Source organism: Cryptomeria japonica, chromosome 8 (assembly GCF_030272615.1).
Source record: "Cryptomeria japonica chromosome 8, Sugi_1.0, whole genome shotgun sequence".
Classification (NCBI taxonomy): Eukaryota; Viridiplantae; Streptophyta; class Pinopsida; order Cupressales; family Cupressaceae; genus Cryptomeria; species Cryptomeria japonica.
This window is the reverse complement of record NC_081412.1, coordinates 742,504,813-742,519,644: the sequence shown is the minus strand read 5'-3', so window position 1 is coordinate 742,519,644 and position 14,832 is coordinate 742,504,813.

Here is a 14,832-nt window from a genome sequence, read left to right as displayed (position 1 = left end):
ACCAAGTATTTGATAGCTTAACATAATTTTATTGTCAAAGAAAATGTCATCTTGTCTTTGTTTTGATAAGGAAGGATGCATCCTTGTTTAAGACAGTTTGGATTGTTGATGTTGATTGTGTTGGTCGAGTGATAAGTGGTCATTTGTGTGAGTATTTTGTATCTGATCGGATGAATATGTACAAGGTGTTGTCATGTTTTTTGGGTGATTTTCGATGGTTTTTCGATGTTTTGGGATTTTGTGTAATAGTTTTTGAATGTTTGTGGATTTTGTGAGTCATTTTTGAATGTTTTTGTATTTTGCGAGACATTTTTGAATGTTTTTGTATTTTGCGAGACATTTTTGAATGTTTTTGTATTTTGCGAGACATTTTTGAATGTTTTTGCCAATGAATCACCAGTAATGTAGAATCCACTTCCATCATCTAGATTGTAAGGGCATTGCCCCCAAGTTGGACATGATTTATGAAAAAGTGGGATGCTAGACGCATGAAGTACTTTCTTGGATGACAGATCAAATAACAAGCCATGGTTAGATGGATGGATGTGTATATGTATGAATGTGATCGCAATGAGCCTGAAAGATACTGGAGCCATTGCCTTTACGAGTGGCGCCTGTTTGCAAGGTTTTCGCCATCGTACTTACCCAAGGTGCCACTGGAGTGGTTGTTCACCGTTTGGATGCATGATTTTTCTTTACTTTTTTGAATGTTTTTGTATTTTCTTTAGGACATTTTTCTGAATGTTTTTGGTATTTTCTTTAGGACATTTTTCTAAATGTTTTTGGTATTTTCTGATATGCAGGGGAGCCTGATGCCTTGTACACCTTAGGTATAAAACTGTTTGAGGTGCATGCTATTGATTGGATCTGCGAGCGGTTCTCCGTCTGATGTAGCCAACTGATATGCCCCGGACCCGAATACAGCAGTGACAACATATGGGCCCAACCAGTTTGATTCAAACTTGCCTTGATGTTCTCTGTTTGGTTGGTTGCGAGGATTTTCTCGAAGAACAAGATCACCTACCTCAAATGTACAAGATCTAACTCGGTGATTGTAGCTTCTACTCATGCGCTGCTGATAGGCTTTGAGGTGATTGTATGCAGCTTGTCGCTTCTCATCTAGTAACTCTAAGTCTTGAAGACGGGATACTCTATATGCTTCATCATCGATGAGATTGTGCAAGGAAACTCGTAATGATGGTATCTCAACCTCAATAGGTAAGATAGCTTCTGCACCATAGACCAATGAATAAGGAGTTGCACCTGTAGGGGTCCGAATGCTAGTTCGATATGCCCATAGCGCTGGATTCAATTGAACATGCCAATCATGGCCGACATCATTGACTGTCTTCTTTAGGATCCTCAATATGTTTTTATTGGATGCTTCGGCCTGACCATTGCCTTGTGGGTAATAGGGAGTGGAAAAGCGGTGTTGGATATGAAATTTCTCACAAAGCTCACGAACATCCTGATTTTTGAAAGGAAGACCGTTATCTGTGACAATGGACATGGGCACACCATACCGGCAGATGATGTAATTGAGGATGAATGAGGCGATCTGCTTTCCGGTGACTTGGGTAAGTGGAACAGCTTCGATCCACTTGGTGAAATATTCGGTGGCGGTAATAATGAATTTATGGCCATTGGATGAAGATGGATGGATTTTACCCACAAGATCAAGACCCCATTGACAAAAAGGCCATGGTGTTGTGATTGGTTGCAGTTCTTGAGCTGGTGCATGTATTAGGTCGCCATGAACTTGACATTTTTTGCACTTCCTGACAAAGTAGTAGGAATCCTTTTCCATAGATGGCCAATAGTATCCAGCTCGCATGATCTTCTTGGCTAGTGATGGACCACTTGAATGAGTCCCGCAAATTCCTTCATGTACCTCTTCCAAAGCTTTTGTTATCTCACCTTGTTCCAGACATCGAAGGAGAGTACCATCAAGACCGCGTCGGTATAGGGTTTCGGCAATAATGGTATATCGAGCAGTTTGGCGAATGAAGGTTTTTCGTTAGTTATTTGATTGGTTGGGAGGAAGGGTATGATCGTGGAGATAGGTGTAGAACTCACCGTACCATGGGGATTTGGAACCAACAAGGCGACATATCATTTCAGATTTGGGGATATCATAAGCCGGGATCCAAAGCTGTTCTACCAAGAACTCGTAGCGTGTTGAATTCTGTGGAAGATCTAGTAGAGATGCGATGGTAGCCATGGCGTCAGCAGCTCGATTCTGATCTCTTGGTATCTGCTCAAAAGTGATAGTAGTAAATGATGTCTTTAGAGTGTCCACCATTTGCTTATATGGCATGAGTTTATCATCTTTGGTCTGATATTCATCTGTTGCTTGTCGAATGACTAGTTGGGAATCGCCATATACTTGTAGTTCTTGTAATTTCCATTGTATGGCTAACCTGAGTCCTGTGATCAAGGCCTCATACTCTGCTATGTTGTTTGTGCATGGAAATGTGAGCCTGTAAGACTTCGGGATGCTGTCACCTTGAGGTGTGATAAACAAAATGCCTGCCCCCGAGCCGTGCCTAGTGTATGAACCATCAAAGTATAATTTCCATGACTGTGCTTCTGTAATCATGAATATCTCTTCATCTATAAAATTGGAAATGAGAGGATGATCACCTATGAGAGGTGCATCGGCCAACTGATCTGCAATAACCTGACCTTTGATAGCTTTACGGTCCACATACTCAATATCAAATTCACTTAGAATCATCACCCATTTGGCTAAGCGACCTGTCAATGCTGCTTTGCTAAGTAAATACTTGAGTGGATCAATCTTTGCAATGAGTTGCACCTTGTGTGTTAACAAATAGTGCCTTAGTTTAGTGGCTGCCAAGATTACTGCTAGGCAAGCTCGCTCAATAGGTGTGTAATTGAGTTCATAGCCCACCAGTGTGCGAGAGATGTAGTAAATAGCACACTCTTTTCCTTCTGCATTATGTTGTGCCAGTAGTACACCCAATGTTGTACTTGTTGCTGAGATATAGAGCAATAATGGTCTACTTGGATCTGGTGGCATCAGCAATGGTGGATTCATGAGATAGTCTTTAAGCGTCTGAAATGCTTGCTGGCATCTGTCATCCCACTGAAAGCGGATGTTCTTGTGTAGCAGGTGTGTGAATGGGTGACACTTATCAGCCAATTGTGCAATGAATCTGCGGATAGATTGAAGCCGTCCTTGTAGTGTTCTTAGCTGACTGATATTCTTTGGAGGTGGCATGTCCATGATTGCTTTAACCTTTGCTGGATCGACCTCAATGCCTTTGCTTGAGACAATGTATCCCAGAAGCTTCCCGGAGGTCACTCCGAAGACACATTTCTTTGGGTTGAGTCGAACATGGTATTGTTCCAGTCTATCAAAGATTTTATCTAAGATGTGAAGATGTCCTTCTCTAGTAAGTGATTTTGCTAGTAAATCATCCACATAATCTTCCATTATAGTATGCATCATGTCATGGAAGATGGTGGTCATTGCTCTTTGATAGGTCGCTCCTGCATTCTTTAGACCAAAAGGCATTACATTCCAGCAGTATGTGCCCCATGGACATGTGAAGGCTGTCTTATGTTGGTCCTCTAGTGCGATCTTTATTTGATTGTATCCTGAAAAGCCATCCATGAGTGAAAGCATGGCATGTCCTGTTGTCAAATCTACTATGATGTCGATATTTGGTAGAGGGAATTCATCCTTAGGACATGCCTTATTCAGATCTCTGAAGTCTGTACAAATGCGGATGCCCCCTTTTGGTTTGCCAACTGGTACAATGTTGGAGATCCATTCTGCATAATCAATTGGTCTAATGAAACCAACATCCAAGAGTTTCTTGAGTTCTGTTTTGACTAGCACGGCAATCTGAGGATGCATCTTACGAAGCTTCTGCTTGACAGGTTTGGCTCCTTTTGCTACTGTGAGATGATGCATGACTAAATCAGGATCAAGCCCAGGCATGTCTACATATGACCATGCAAAGTTGATCTGACGCTGTTGGAAGAACTCTATAAATTGAGGTTGTTCGTCTGGAGTGAGAAGAGATGCCAGATGTATGATATGAGGGTTTTCAAGAGTCCCCACATTGTATTCTTTAGTCTCCTCAATGAGAATCGTTGATCGTTCCTGTTGTGTACTAGCAGGGAGAATGTCAAACCCTTCATCCTCAAGTGCCTCAGAGAGGTTTTCACCGTTGGATACGCTCTTTCTTTTTACTTTTGTTGGATCAAACAGTGCCATAGTGTGGTTTTCACTGGAAGATCCATGTTTTAATGTTATATTTTTGCAGCTGAAGGGTTTGGCATCCGCCCCGAAGTATGCTGCGCTATTAAGTTCAATGGCGAATCCAGCTTTGTGATCCCCGCTTGGTAGATTATCCCTTAATTCCAAAAAGTCAATGATAGCCTCATCGTTTTGGAAGAGGTCAAGACATGGGGGATTTGGTTGGTTCCATTCGATGAGTTCAGGGTGGATAATGGGCATTACTTCATCGATTAAGTTAAGTGCGGGAGATGTATCAGTGAGGGTTAAGACAGTGTGGTGAAGGTCGTTGATGGTACTCTCCCTATCAGAATCCGGCGTAGGATGAGACGTAGGGTCTGTGGAAGATTTTTCCAGCTCAGGTACCCAAGTGGTCTTTATCTGTGCTTCTCCGTAAACAGGAATGTCTTTGCGTGGCAGAGGTAGTGATGTGTCTTCCTCATCTGAAGTGTTAAGCTGTACAGAATCAAATTCCCACTCATGTGAGTCGGTCTCTGAATCACTTTCCAGCATCCGATTGCTATACCATACTGGGATGTCGCTGGAGTTGAATACTGCAGGTGTGATTGGTTTATGTACCTTTGAGGTGATCGGTGCTGCAGGAACTGTGATGGGGTTTAAAGGTTTTGTCACTGGAAGTATCGACAGGGTTGATTTAGTGGCTTCTATTGGAACGGCTGGTGCCATAGATGCTGCTACGGGTTCCAATATAGTTGCTGCTATGAATGGTTTTATTGATGTGATGACTGCTATGGATGGGATTACTAGTTCGATTGGTGGGATTTTTGGCACTGATGACGGTTGTGGTGGGTTTGTGAGCCTCGATGGGGCAGTGACAATATTGCTTGATGGTGCTTTGATTATGAAAGGTGTCCTCTTTACAGTAGGTGGGCAAAATGGTTTGCTAGGTTTTCCTTTAAATCTGAGTTTAGGAAGGATCTCTTTTTCAAAGCCTAGGCCTGTATTACCTTTGGGCTTGAACTCTGGCAGCAGCGGTTCATGTCGTCCTTGTTTGCAGTATCCCAAAGCACTCTAACCATCATATCCCATTCTTTGCATAATGAGGAGGCCTTTGCCATACTGTTTTGTAGGAAGTGTAACTCGCGGTATGTCAATGGTGATGGGATCTTTATAGATCCAGTCCGCTAGGTCCTCATCTTGTGTTTCTTCCTCTTGACTCCTTCCAAGGATGAAAGGCGTCCAAGCACATGCTGGCGTGATTAGTCGTTGCTGGAGTAACTGTTGTGGTTTACCATGTGTTTTAGGAGAAGTGGGCATTTGTCCCACACAAAAGAGTTGACTTAAGTTATATTCCCCGGGACCTTCCTCTGCGACTTTCATTTTAAGCTTTTCTTGCTTGGGTATAGGGGTGTTCAAACTGGCAAGAGAGGTGGGACTTACATATGATGTAGAGGAAATGGCTTCCCTATTATTAGGAATAGTAATTTCTGGTTGATGGCTGATATTATGGCAAAATGCAAAGGGATTTGCATCACCCAGGATTGTGATCTCTGCACCATTATGTGGGAACTTGATACATTGATGGTAGGTAGATGGAACGGCTTGCATGGCATGTATCCAAGGTCTTCCTAATAATAGATTATATGGCAGAGGAAGGTCCAGAACCTGACAGATGATGTGCTTTACCACAGGGCCCACTCGGATTGGTAGTACCACCGCTCCTTTGGATGAACGCTCTGCATCATCATAGGCCTTGATGGTGATCTTCTTGCGAGGATCCACTGATTCTATTGCATATCCCAATGATGTGACCAATTGTAGTGTACAAATGTTTAGGCCTGCTCCATTATCTATCAAGACTCGCTTGATCCTGTGTTGGTTGATAAAGCCTTCAATGTGTAGTGAAGCGTTATGAGGTTGTTGGAAGGAAGAGTTGTCACTTTCAGAAAAAGTGAGACAAGGTGATGACTTTAGATTTCCAACCATGGCTTGAAATTGGTCTGTGTTCAGGTTTGCAGGGACTGACGCCTCTTGGAGTGCTTGATCCAAGATTGTTTTATGAGATGGCGATAGGCGCAATAGTTCTAAAATGGATATAAGCGCAGGTGTTTTGTCTAATTGTTCCACAAGATTATATTGCTTTGGGACGGAGGTGGTGCCCTATGGAGCTGCCTTGATGGTGACCTTGCCACGACGTGTAACAACATTGCAATTTGAGGTGGGATTTTTGAAGGTTATAGTTGCAATTTGTTCACTGGCATCATACAGGTGATTTACAGTGTAGTTATACGCAGCCTGCGTATAATCAGTGGTATCAGTGCCTCGCCGGGAAGTGGAAGGACCCCTTTGATCTTGTGATGGAAGTGGATCCTTGAACATGAGATGATCATTATTGGTCGTTTTTGGGTCATGTCCTTCAATTTCAATTTCTCCTCGATCAATAAGATCCTGAATGAGATCCTTCAATCGGTGACAATTACTTGTCTTGTGTCCTCGTCCTTGATGGAACTCACAGTGTTCAGTATCTCTCCACCATGCTGGTTTGACCTGAGGCTCATAGTTGGATAGTTTAGGTAGAGTGACCAAATTCTGAGAAAGGAGTTGTCGCAACACTGTTTCAATGGGTTCCCCTAAGGGAGTGTATGTGCGTTTTTGTTTTTGTGGACGAGGTCTTGGTTCATCATGAGATGTGATGCGACCTTGATTAGGAGGAACATTTGTGTTATTCTGAGGTGGAGGATTTTGTCCTGCAAACCGAACCACAGGTTGTGCATTTTGGATAGTTCGAGCATCCACAACCCCATCGTTGACGATATTTTTATTCTTGTTCCAGAAGTTTGGTTTATCACTATTGAAGCGCGGGCGAGGACCATCTTTTGGTTCATTAAAGATTTTGATGAGTCCTTTCTTGATGAGTGCCCTTTCACATTTTATACCCTTGGTGATCATATCGTTAAAGGAGTCTGTGTCTTTGACATCCAGGTGAAATTCCATTTCTTCGTTTAAGTTGGAAATGAAAATTTCCACTAGTTCTTGTTCAGGTAACTGAAGAGAATGTCTGCTAGACATTTGGCGCCATCGTTGCAGGAATACTGAGAATAATTCACCTGGTTTTTGTTTGGTGTTGCATAGATCAGCCATGGTGATGTCGCGTTCAATGTTATGAGAGTAATGAGATAGGAACTTCTGGATGAGTTCCTCAAATGTTCTAATGCCACCTGGTAGTCGGGAAAACCATGATGTGGTGGTTCCTCCCAAGCTTTGGGGAAAAAGGCGCATTAGGTATGTGTCCTCATAAGCCACTTCAAGACAAGCGGAATGAAATTCTCGGACATGATCACGGGGATCCCCCTTTCCTCTATATTTTTCAAATTTGGGTGTTTCGAACCCGCGTGGAAAGGGTGGCATATAAAGATTCCTATCAAAAGGATAGGGACAGATGTCGTTAAGTGAGAATTGATTGGTCTTAACACCACTATGAAGTTGTTGGGCGAGATTCTCGACTTGTTGCCACAACATCTCTATTTCATTTGGAGGAGGAGGTGGTGGGTTACCTCGAGGAATGTTATATCTGATGTGATTTCTACCCCTTTCCTCCTCATGGCGACTTTGTCTTTCTGATGCTTGTCTTAATTGGGCAAGATCAAAGTCCGAGGGGAGTTTGGCTCCTTCTTGAGCGAGTTTTAAGAAGTGAGCATCCGCATTGCTCCTTAATATTTCATCAAATAATCTGTTGAAGTGAGGGTTATGCTGAGCCCTTTCGATTGTTGAAGGAGTGGGAGTACTTGGGTTTTCATCAGTTACAGTTCCTCCAAGTGCTTCTTGAAATTCATTGAGGTTGTCTTCTTCTTCCTCAATTTCTATTTCTCGTTGCCTTGATCGCGATCGGGTTTGAGCCATTTTGTTTGTAAGTTTGTGTTGAAGTTGATTGAAGATGATGATGAGTTATTGATGAAAGATTGATGATTGGTGATTTGTATTGTATGGGGATCTCTAGCACTTTAAGGTAGATGTAACCGAAATTCCTTCTTTGAATTGCTTGTTTTTTTTGAGGAGTTTGGATGTGATAAGGTGTAGAGAAATCTGAGATGTGTTACAGATTTTGACTACCTAGCAATGAGAGGATTCACTCATGAACTAGTTTTAACCTGTGTAGATGTGTCTCTTAGGATGAGCTTATCCTAGATGTAGAAACAATCTAAAAGTGATGTGATGTGTTTGATTTCAAGCAATATCTAAAAGAGAACTTGGGACAAGAACCTCTTAATGTTTTGAGAGTTTTGGGATGAATTGATGATGGAAAAATGATGTATGAATGAGATGATGGATGTTTTGTTTTCAACTTCAATAAAAACTTTGTGTTACAAATGGAACAAACTCTACTTCTTCCCTTTCAGGCGTTGGTGGCACTTCTCGAGCTGTGTTGTAGGTGATACAGATGTTTGGGAAGAAGTTGGGATTAATCTTTCCTCCTTGATTTTTGTGATAACTCAGAGCTCTATATTGCATAAAAGCTCTGCGGTTCAATGATTCGGAATCAAATTCATTTGTTTTACCTTGAAGATAGAGACGCATGCGATGTAGAAAGACTCTATGTGAGACAAAGATTTGTCTATTGAGATAGAAGAATTTCCTCCTTTTGATCAAAGCCTTTGAGCTTAATGGTCTCCTTCTTAAGTTGATATTCTGATGACACTTCTTCTTTCGCAAGATGTGAAGAATGGTCATAAAATTTGACTCTTTGTTGTTTGTACTTTGTTTTTGATGTGTTTGGTTGTTTTTGAGAAATGTTGGATGAGTACTTTGTTTTTGAAAGTGATTTGCTGATTTTTCTTTGACAAGAAAACAAAGCAAGCACACAAACACAAGAATGTTGCCCCCAAAGGCACAAATGAGTATGGGTCTAGATCAACCCAATCTTTGGACTTGTATATGACCCTTCCTTTAGATTTATTTTAAAGTGTATTTCCAAAGCCTGAAGTCGGCTCAATTTGCACTAGGTCTGTAAAACGAACACACTTCAAACACTTTTTATCCCTAAGGTCAAATGGCCAGTTGTGATAAATTTAGCCCACATCTTGATATTTCTTCGACTTTGGTACTACATACCTTATGAATCCCGCCGTGGCAAGTAAGGATGTGATATACTAAGTCTTGCATGAGCATAACAAATAGATGATCCCTATGATGGGGGAGTCACCACTTTTATCAAGCCACAAGTGACTTTTCAAAAAGCTATGTTTCTACTCAAGGAAATATGTATGGTGAGTATCTTGGGAGCAAAACCATCTATGCTCTTGCACTAAATTATATCTCAAATATCCTCAATCAATAGAACGGGTGGGCTACTACTTAAAGGTGTTTAGTCATGTTCGATATTTTTGGACATAAGTTCATTCTGCAGTGACTCACTTAAGAGCCTTGTAACTGGTGGTGGGGCCCATTTGTCCTTTCGGCCAGTTACACTGTAGGAACAGCTATACCCAAGGCTACAACTTTCGCTCTCACCTGATTTCTATAGCGGCTCGAAGGATTTACCGCTCGAGGTCATTCCCAAGAGTATCGATCCCTTGGCAGGCCTCTCTTAAAAAGATAAAATTTGAGCGTTACTAACACTTTTCTCTTGCACCTAGGACCACGAGAGCCAAGGGAGAGGATAGTGTGTGTTAGAGGTAGGACCACTCGACCAACTCTTTTGCACAAGTGTGCCAAACACAAAATTCACTTGTTCCTTTTAATTTGTCATCGCAATGTTTTTCTATCTATTTGGAGATGTTGCTCCAACAATCATGGTGTTCTTTTTAATTTTCAAAGGCAATTGTTGGAGTAAACTAGAATTTGAAAATCCTGGTCAACTTAATGAAAAACACGTTTGCATGAAGTAAAATTGCTTTAAAAATGAGACAAGTTGATTGTGAATTTTATTTGCACCAAAAATGGAAGTGTGGATTGTAAGTTTTATCTTGATGCAAGAAATAAAATTTGCCTTGTTGATTTTAAGCACCAAAAGAATTTGTTCCTAACTTTGCAACAAAAAAATTTGCGTGTTTGTTTTTGTGATTCTTTTTAACTTTGAACAAGTGTGATTCTTTTTTAGAGCTCCAAACGAAAGATATGGTTCTTTTTAAAACTCCAAATGAAAGTGTAGTTGATTTTAACCCAAAAGGAAAATGAATTTATTTTATCCTAACTTGAAAGACAAAGTTAGCAATATGAACAAATTTATTTCCTAAGCTAAAATTGCTAAAAATAATGCTATTGTAGGGGTTAGTTAAAACCTGCACAAAAGATAATTAGTTAGAAAAATCTGCATGTTTTGGTGGGCTTCTACAAGCCTAAAATTTTTGGTTTTCGGTTACAAGGAATTTTCTTACAACTCTTTGTTACAATAGCTCTACTTTGTGTGAAAACAGAAGTGTTATTTAACATGAAAGAGCAACATTATAGACAATAGCGTTAAAGTATCAATTTGCGAAGGTGCTAAATTGAGAAGAAAAATGCAAGAGAATGACCTGTGTGTCAATTAAAACATTCAAAAGTTAGTAGTCTTCAAAATGATTTCTCTTTGATTCACGTCGGGTTCACCAAATGATGTCATGGAAATGGGGACAAGGCAACAACAAAGTTCAATGTTAATAAGTTAGTTTCAACCATAAAAACAAAACAAAGAACTAAAAACCATTCCAAACATATCAAGAGAGATTTCAAAAAGCATGAAAGAAGTTTAACAAAATAAAAGAAAGGAGAAGAGCCTCCCTAAGATGCTTCCATGATGCCTTTTGATGCTTCTCCCTTGTTTCTCTCCTCTCCAAGTCCCAAATGAGTGTAGCTCTCAGCTTTTAGCACTAGCCATGGATGCCATATGGAGATTCAAGATGGTTGAATATGATAAGCAAATACTATGCAAGAGTAGATAGTGATGCTATGAAAAAGCTCTATGCTAATGCCAGTATAACAACAATACTCTAAAATGCTTCCTTTTGCTTGAGGAGAAGGGTTCTATTTATAGAAGAAATGGGGAAATGAAGGGTTAAGATTGAATGGTTTAATCAAGGGCCAAGTTTGAAAGTTGGGGATCCATGTGCACAATTGGCACCAATAAAATGGTGACAAGTGTCAACATAGGATTGGGTTGAGAGAAGAGGTTGGAGGCATTAAAGGCCTAAGAAGACCTCATGGTTATCTAGAAGGTAAGGGTCAAGTCTAAATTAGGATTACCCACTGGATTAGGAGTTAATGCAAGGATAAACCTTTGTGCAAATGATTAAGAGATAATCATGGTCAAAGCATTAAAGGCTTGATGATACCCTTGGGTTGGGTAGAGGTTGAGTCAAAACAAATGTTTTAACCATGTGGGAGGGTTTGAGGTAACCATTAATGGTTATTGGAGACTTTGGGGATTAAGTGGTTGAAGGTTGAAAGCCTTCAATGGTTATCAAAGACTTTGATCCATTTAGTGGTTGAAGGTTGGAAGCTTTCAAAGGTTATCCAAGACTTTTAGGCTTTGAGAAGTGACTCCATTTTGCTTAGGAATGTGACAATAATTAGGGGATGGATTAAGCTAATTAGGAAGGGGTTAGAAGAATCTAGAAGGGGATTAGATTTTGCAAGTGGATTTGGTGGGTGAGGGAAAATAGGATTTTATTAAAATAAAAATTCATTTATTTCAATAAATGTGTGCAAGTTGTATTTGGATAAATATTCAAATAAATATTAATTTATTTAAATGAGAAAAATGAAGATAAAGCATTAAAATGCTTGAAGACTTTGAGGGAAACCATTAAAGGCTTGAAGACTTTAAGGAAAACCATTAAAGTCTTAAGAAGATTATAGAAGGAAGCCATTAAGTTTGAAGACTTTAAAGCCATCAAGTTTGAATACTTTAAGGGAAACCATTAAAGGTTTCAAGTGGGTGAGGATAAATAGGATTTTAAATAAATAATTTATTTAAAATAGTTGTGCAACTTGCTTTTGTAGGAAAATACAAGTGGGTGGAGGATAAAGGTGATTTAAATAAATTATTTATTTAAAATAATTGTGCAACTTGTATTTGTAGGAAAATGCAAGTGGGTGGAGGATGAAGGTGATTTTAAATAAATGATTTATTTATTTAAATGTGAGAGGTGGGATTTTGGGGGTTTTAAATAAATATTAATTTATTTAAATGTGAGAGAAGATTTAATTAAATAAATATGATTTATTTATTTAATTAATGGTCTGAATTTGGTTAAGTGAATTAAATCAAATAAATTGAATAATTTATTTAATTAATAGGAGAATATGGTTAAGATGAATTAATTAAATATTAATTTAATTAATTATTAATTGATGGTTAAATAATCAAATAAATACTAAGTATTCATTTAATTAAGTGGACAGATTTATGTGACTACAGTTACAATCAAGGTACCGACACAAAAAAGAGAACCAAAAGAAACACCTTATGCCCCATCTAGTACTAGAAGAAGAAAGAAGATGGATGACATCGATCTTGCACTTGTATCTGGTAATGTAACTATTATTCCACCCAAGACTTGTGCAGAATTAGTTGATGAAATCACTAAAGAGGGTATGTTGAAGAATGTGCAATTTTATTATGAGCATTTGGATGATGATGAACAGAGAGAAGTTGAGGAATCAGTTTTGTTGTATTTGGATATTTATAAGAAAGCCTTGTTAGAAATTGAAAATCAAATATCAACACATTTATATGACATTTTAGATGCTAGAAAATTATCAGCAATGGAAGAGGACAGGTATATAAAGATTCAAGAGTTGTTAAATACTTGTGCATCCATTACTCCAGAGGAGTTGGATAGGACTCTTGAGGTTGCAGATAGGACTCTTGAGGTTGCAGATAGGAAAATCTTTCACAACAAGCACAAAATAATTAGTCTTATGTTAGGTAGGGTTAATGAGATAGTCACTGAGACACACAAGGCATGGGTTTATTTTTTGGCTACAAACCCTAGTTTTTATACTTCATCAGAACCTAAGACAGATACTACAGACATCTCGGTTGAAGGGAAAGGTAAAGATATTGTGGTTACTTCACCCTCAATTTTGAAAAATATTAAGATATTGGATATAGAGCCCCCGATAGAAACTAATGTACAAGAAAATGTTGAGGTACTGACAGAATCAGAGAGTGTAAAGGTTGCAAGTGTATAGGTTACTAATGTTGATGAAAATAGTCCTCCAGATCAGAATGTATAGGTTAAGGTCACAATTCATAAGGAGGAACTGATAGTAATTGATACTGCACCAAGTGGCAAAGCCACCAGTGCAAGTGAGGAAGCTATAAAAGTTAAACCATCAAAGGAGAAGAAAGGGGAACCGGTAGTGAGTCCATCATTGTTGTCAATTGACACCTCATAGGTTGAATAGAAAAGCATTACCAAGATGAGTTCTACTAAACTCATGATGATGGTTGCACAGAAAATGATGAAGGAAGGATCTATGGACAAAGTAGTTATTGATCATTCTATCACTGTTTTTCATAGACTTGTCTCGGAGTGCAAATTTGACAAAGAAGAAAGCACATCCGACAAGTTTAAAGCAATCACAGAGCACATTTCAAAGGACTTTCAATCTCTACAATAGATATCAAACTGACAGACACTAGAGAGATTTGCACAGGCAAAGAGAGCAACATTTGATCAGATGATTGAGTCGGAGAAGAAGGAAATTCATGATAAGCTAAAGTTGATTGATAATGTTTTGGGGAATTGTACTAATATTTATAGAGTATGTTGTAACACAGGTTTACTTATAGCTGATTTTGAAAAGGATTAAGGATATTCGGGAGGAGATTGTAGGTATAGTCAATTCTTTTGATGGTTCACATTCTTTGACTACATCTATTAATGGTCAGATTTTGGTTTTGGAAGCTCAAGTTTTAGGTCTTGAGAGAGATAAAGATAAAATTATAAGGAGAGATCGAAGTCTTAGAGGATTGGTGAGTCCCCGATTAGATTAATTAAGTATACATAAGGAGTGTATAGATGTGGTTGGTAAGCCTACATCGACAGAGCTTAATGAGAAAGAGTCATATGCCCATATGCTAAATGGACTTGTATATATTTCCGGCAGACTCAAATCAAGTTGGGATACCTATATAGAGATTTTGGAGAAAGCCTATCCATATATTTTGAAATATATTTAGCTCTAGTAAGGTATTTTGGGACATTCTTTGTACAATATTTCATTCTTCGTCCTGGTTTTTATTATTTTTGGCATTGATGTTAAAGGAGGAGTATAGGTGAAAAATATATTCTTGACATCTAGAGATATGGAATATTTTGATCATGATCACAGATGGATATTCACCTCAAGGGAGCAGTCTCAGGATGAAACTGACAGATGGAAACCATTTTCATTTTTCACATGAGTGTTGCCATCAATGCCAAAGGGGGAGATTGTTGGCAATTGACACTCAATTTGATTGGTTTCAATATGTTTTTATTTATGGTAACATGACAATATGTTATGGCTTTCACATTTTGGTCTAGTTGATTACCTGTAGACACTTCACTATCACTAGCACCGGCACCGGTAGGAAGGAATTCTTTGGGTACTGGAATTGCAAGCCAACATGACTT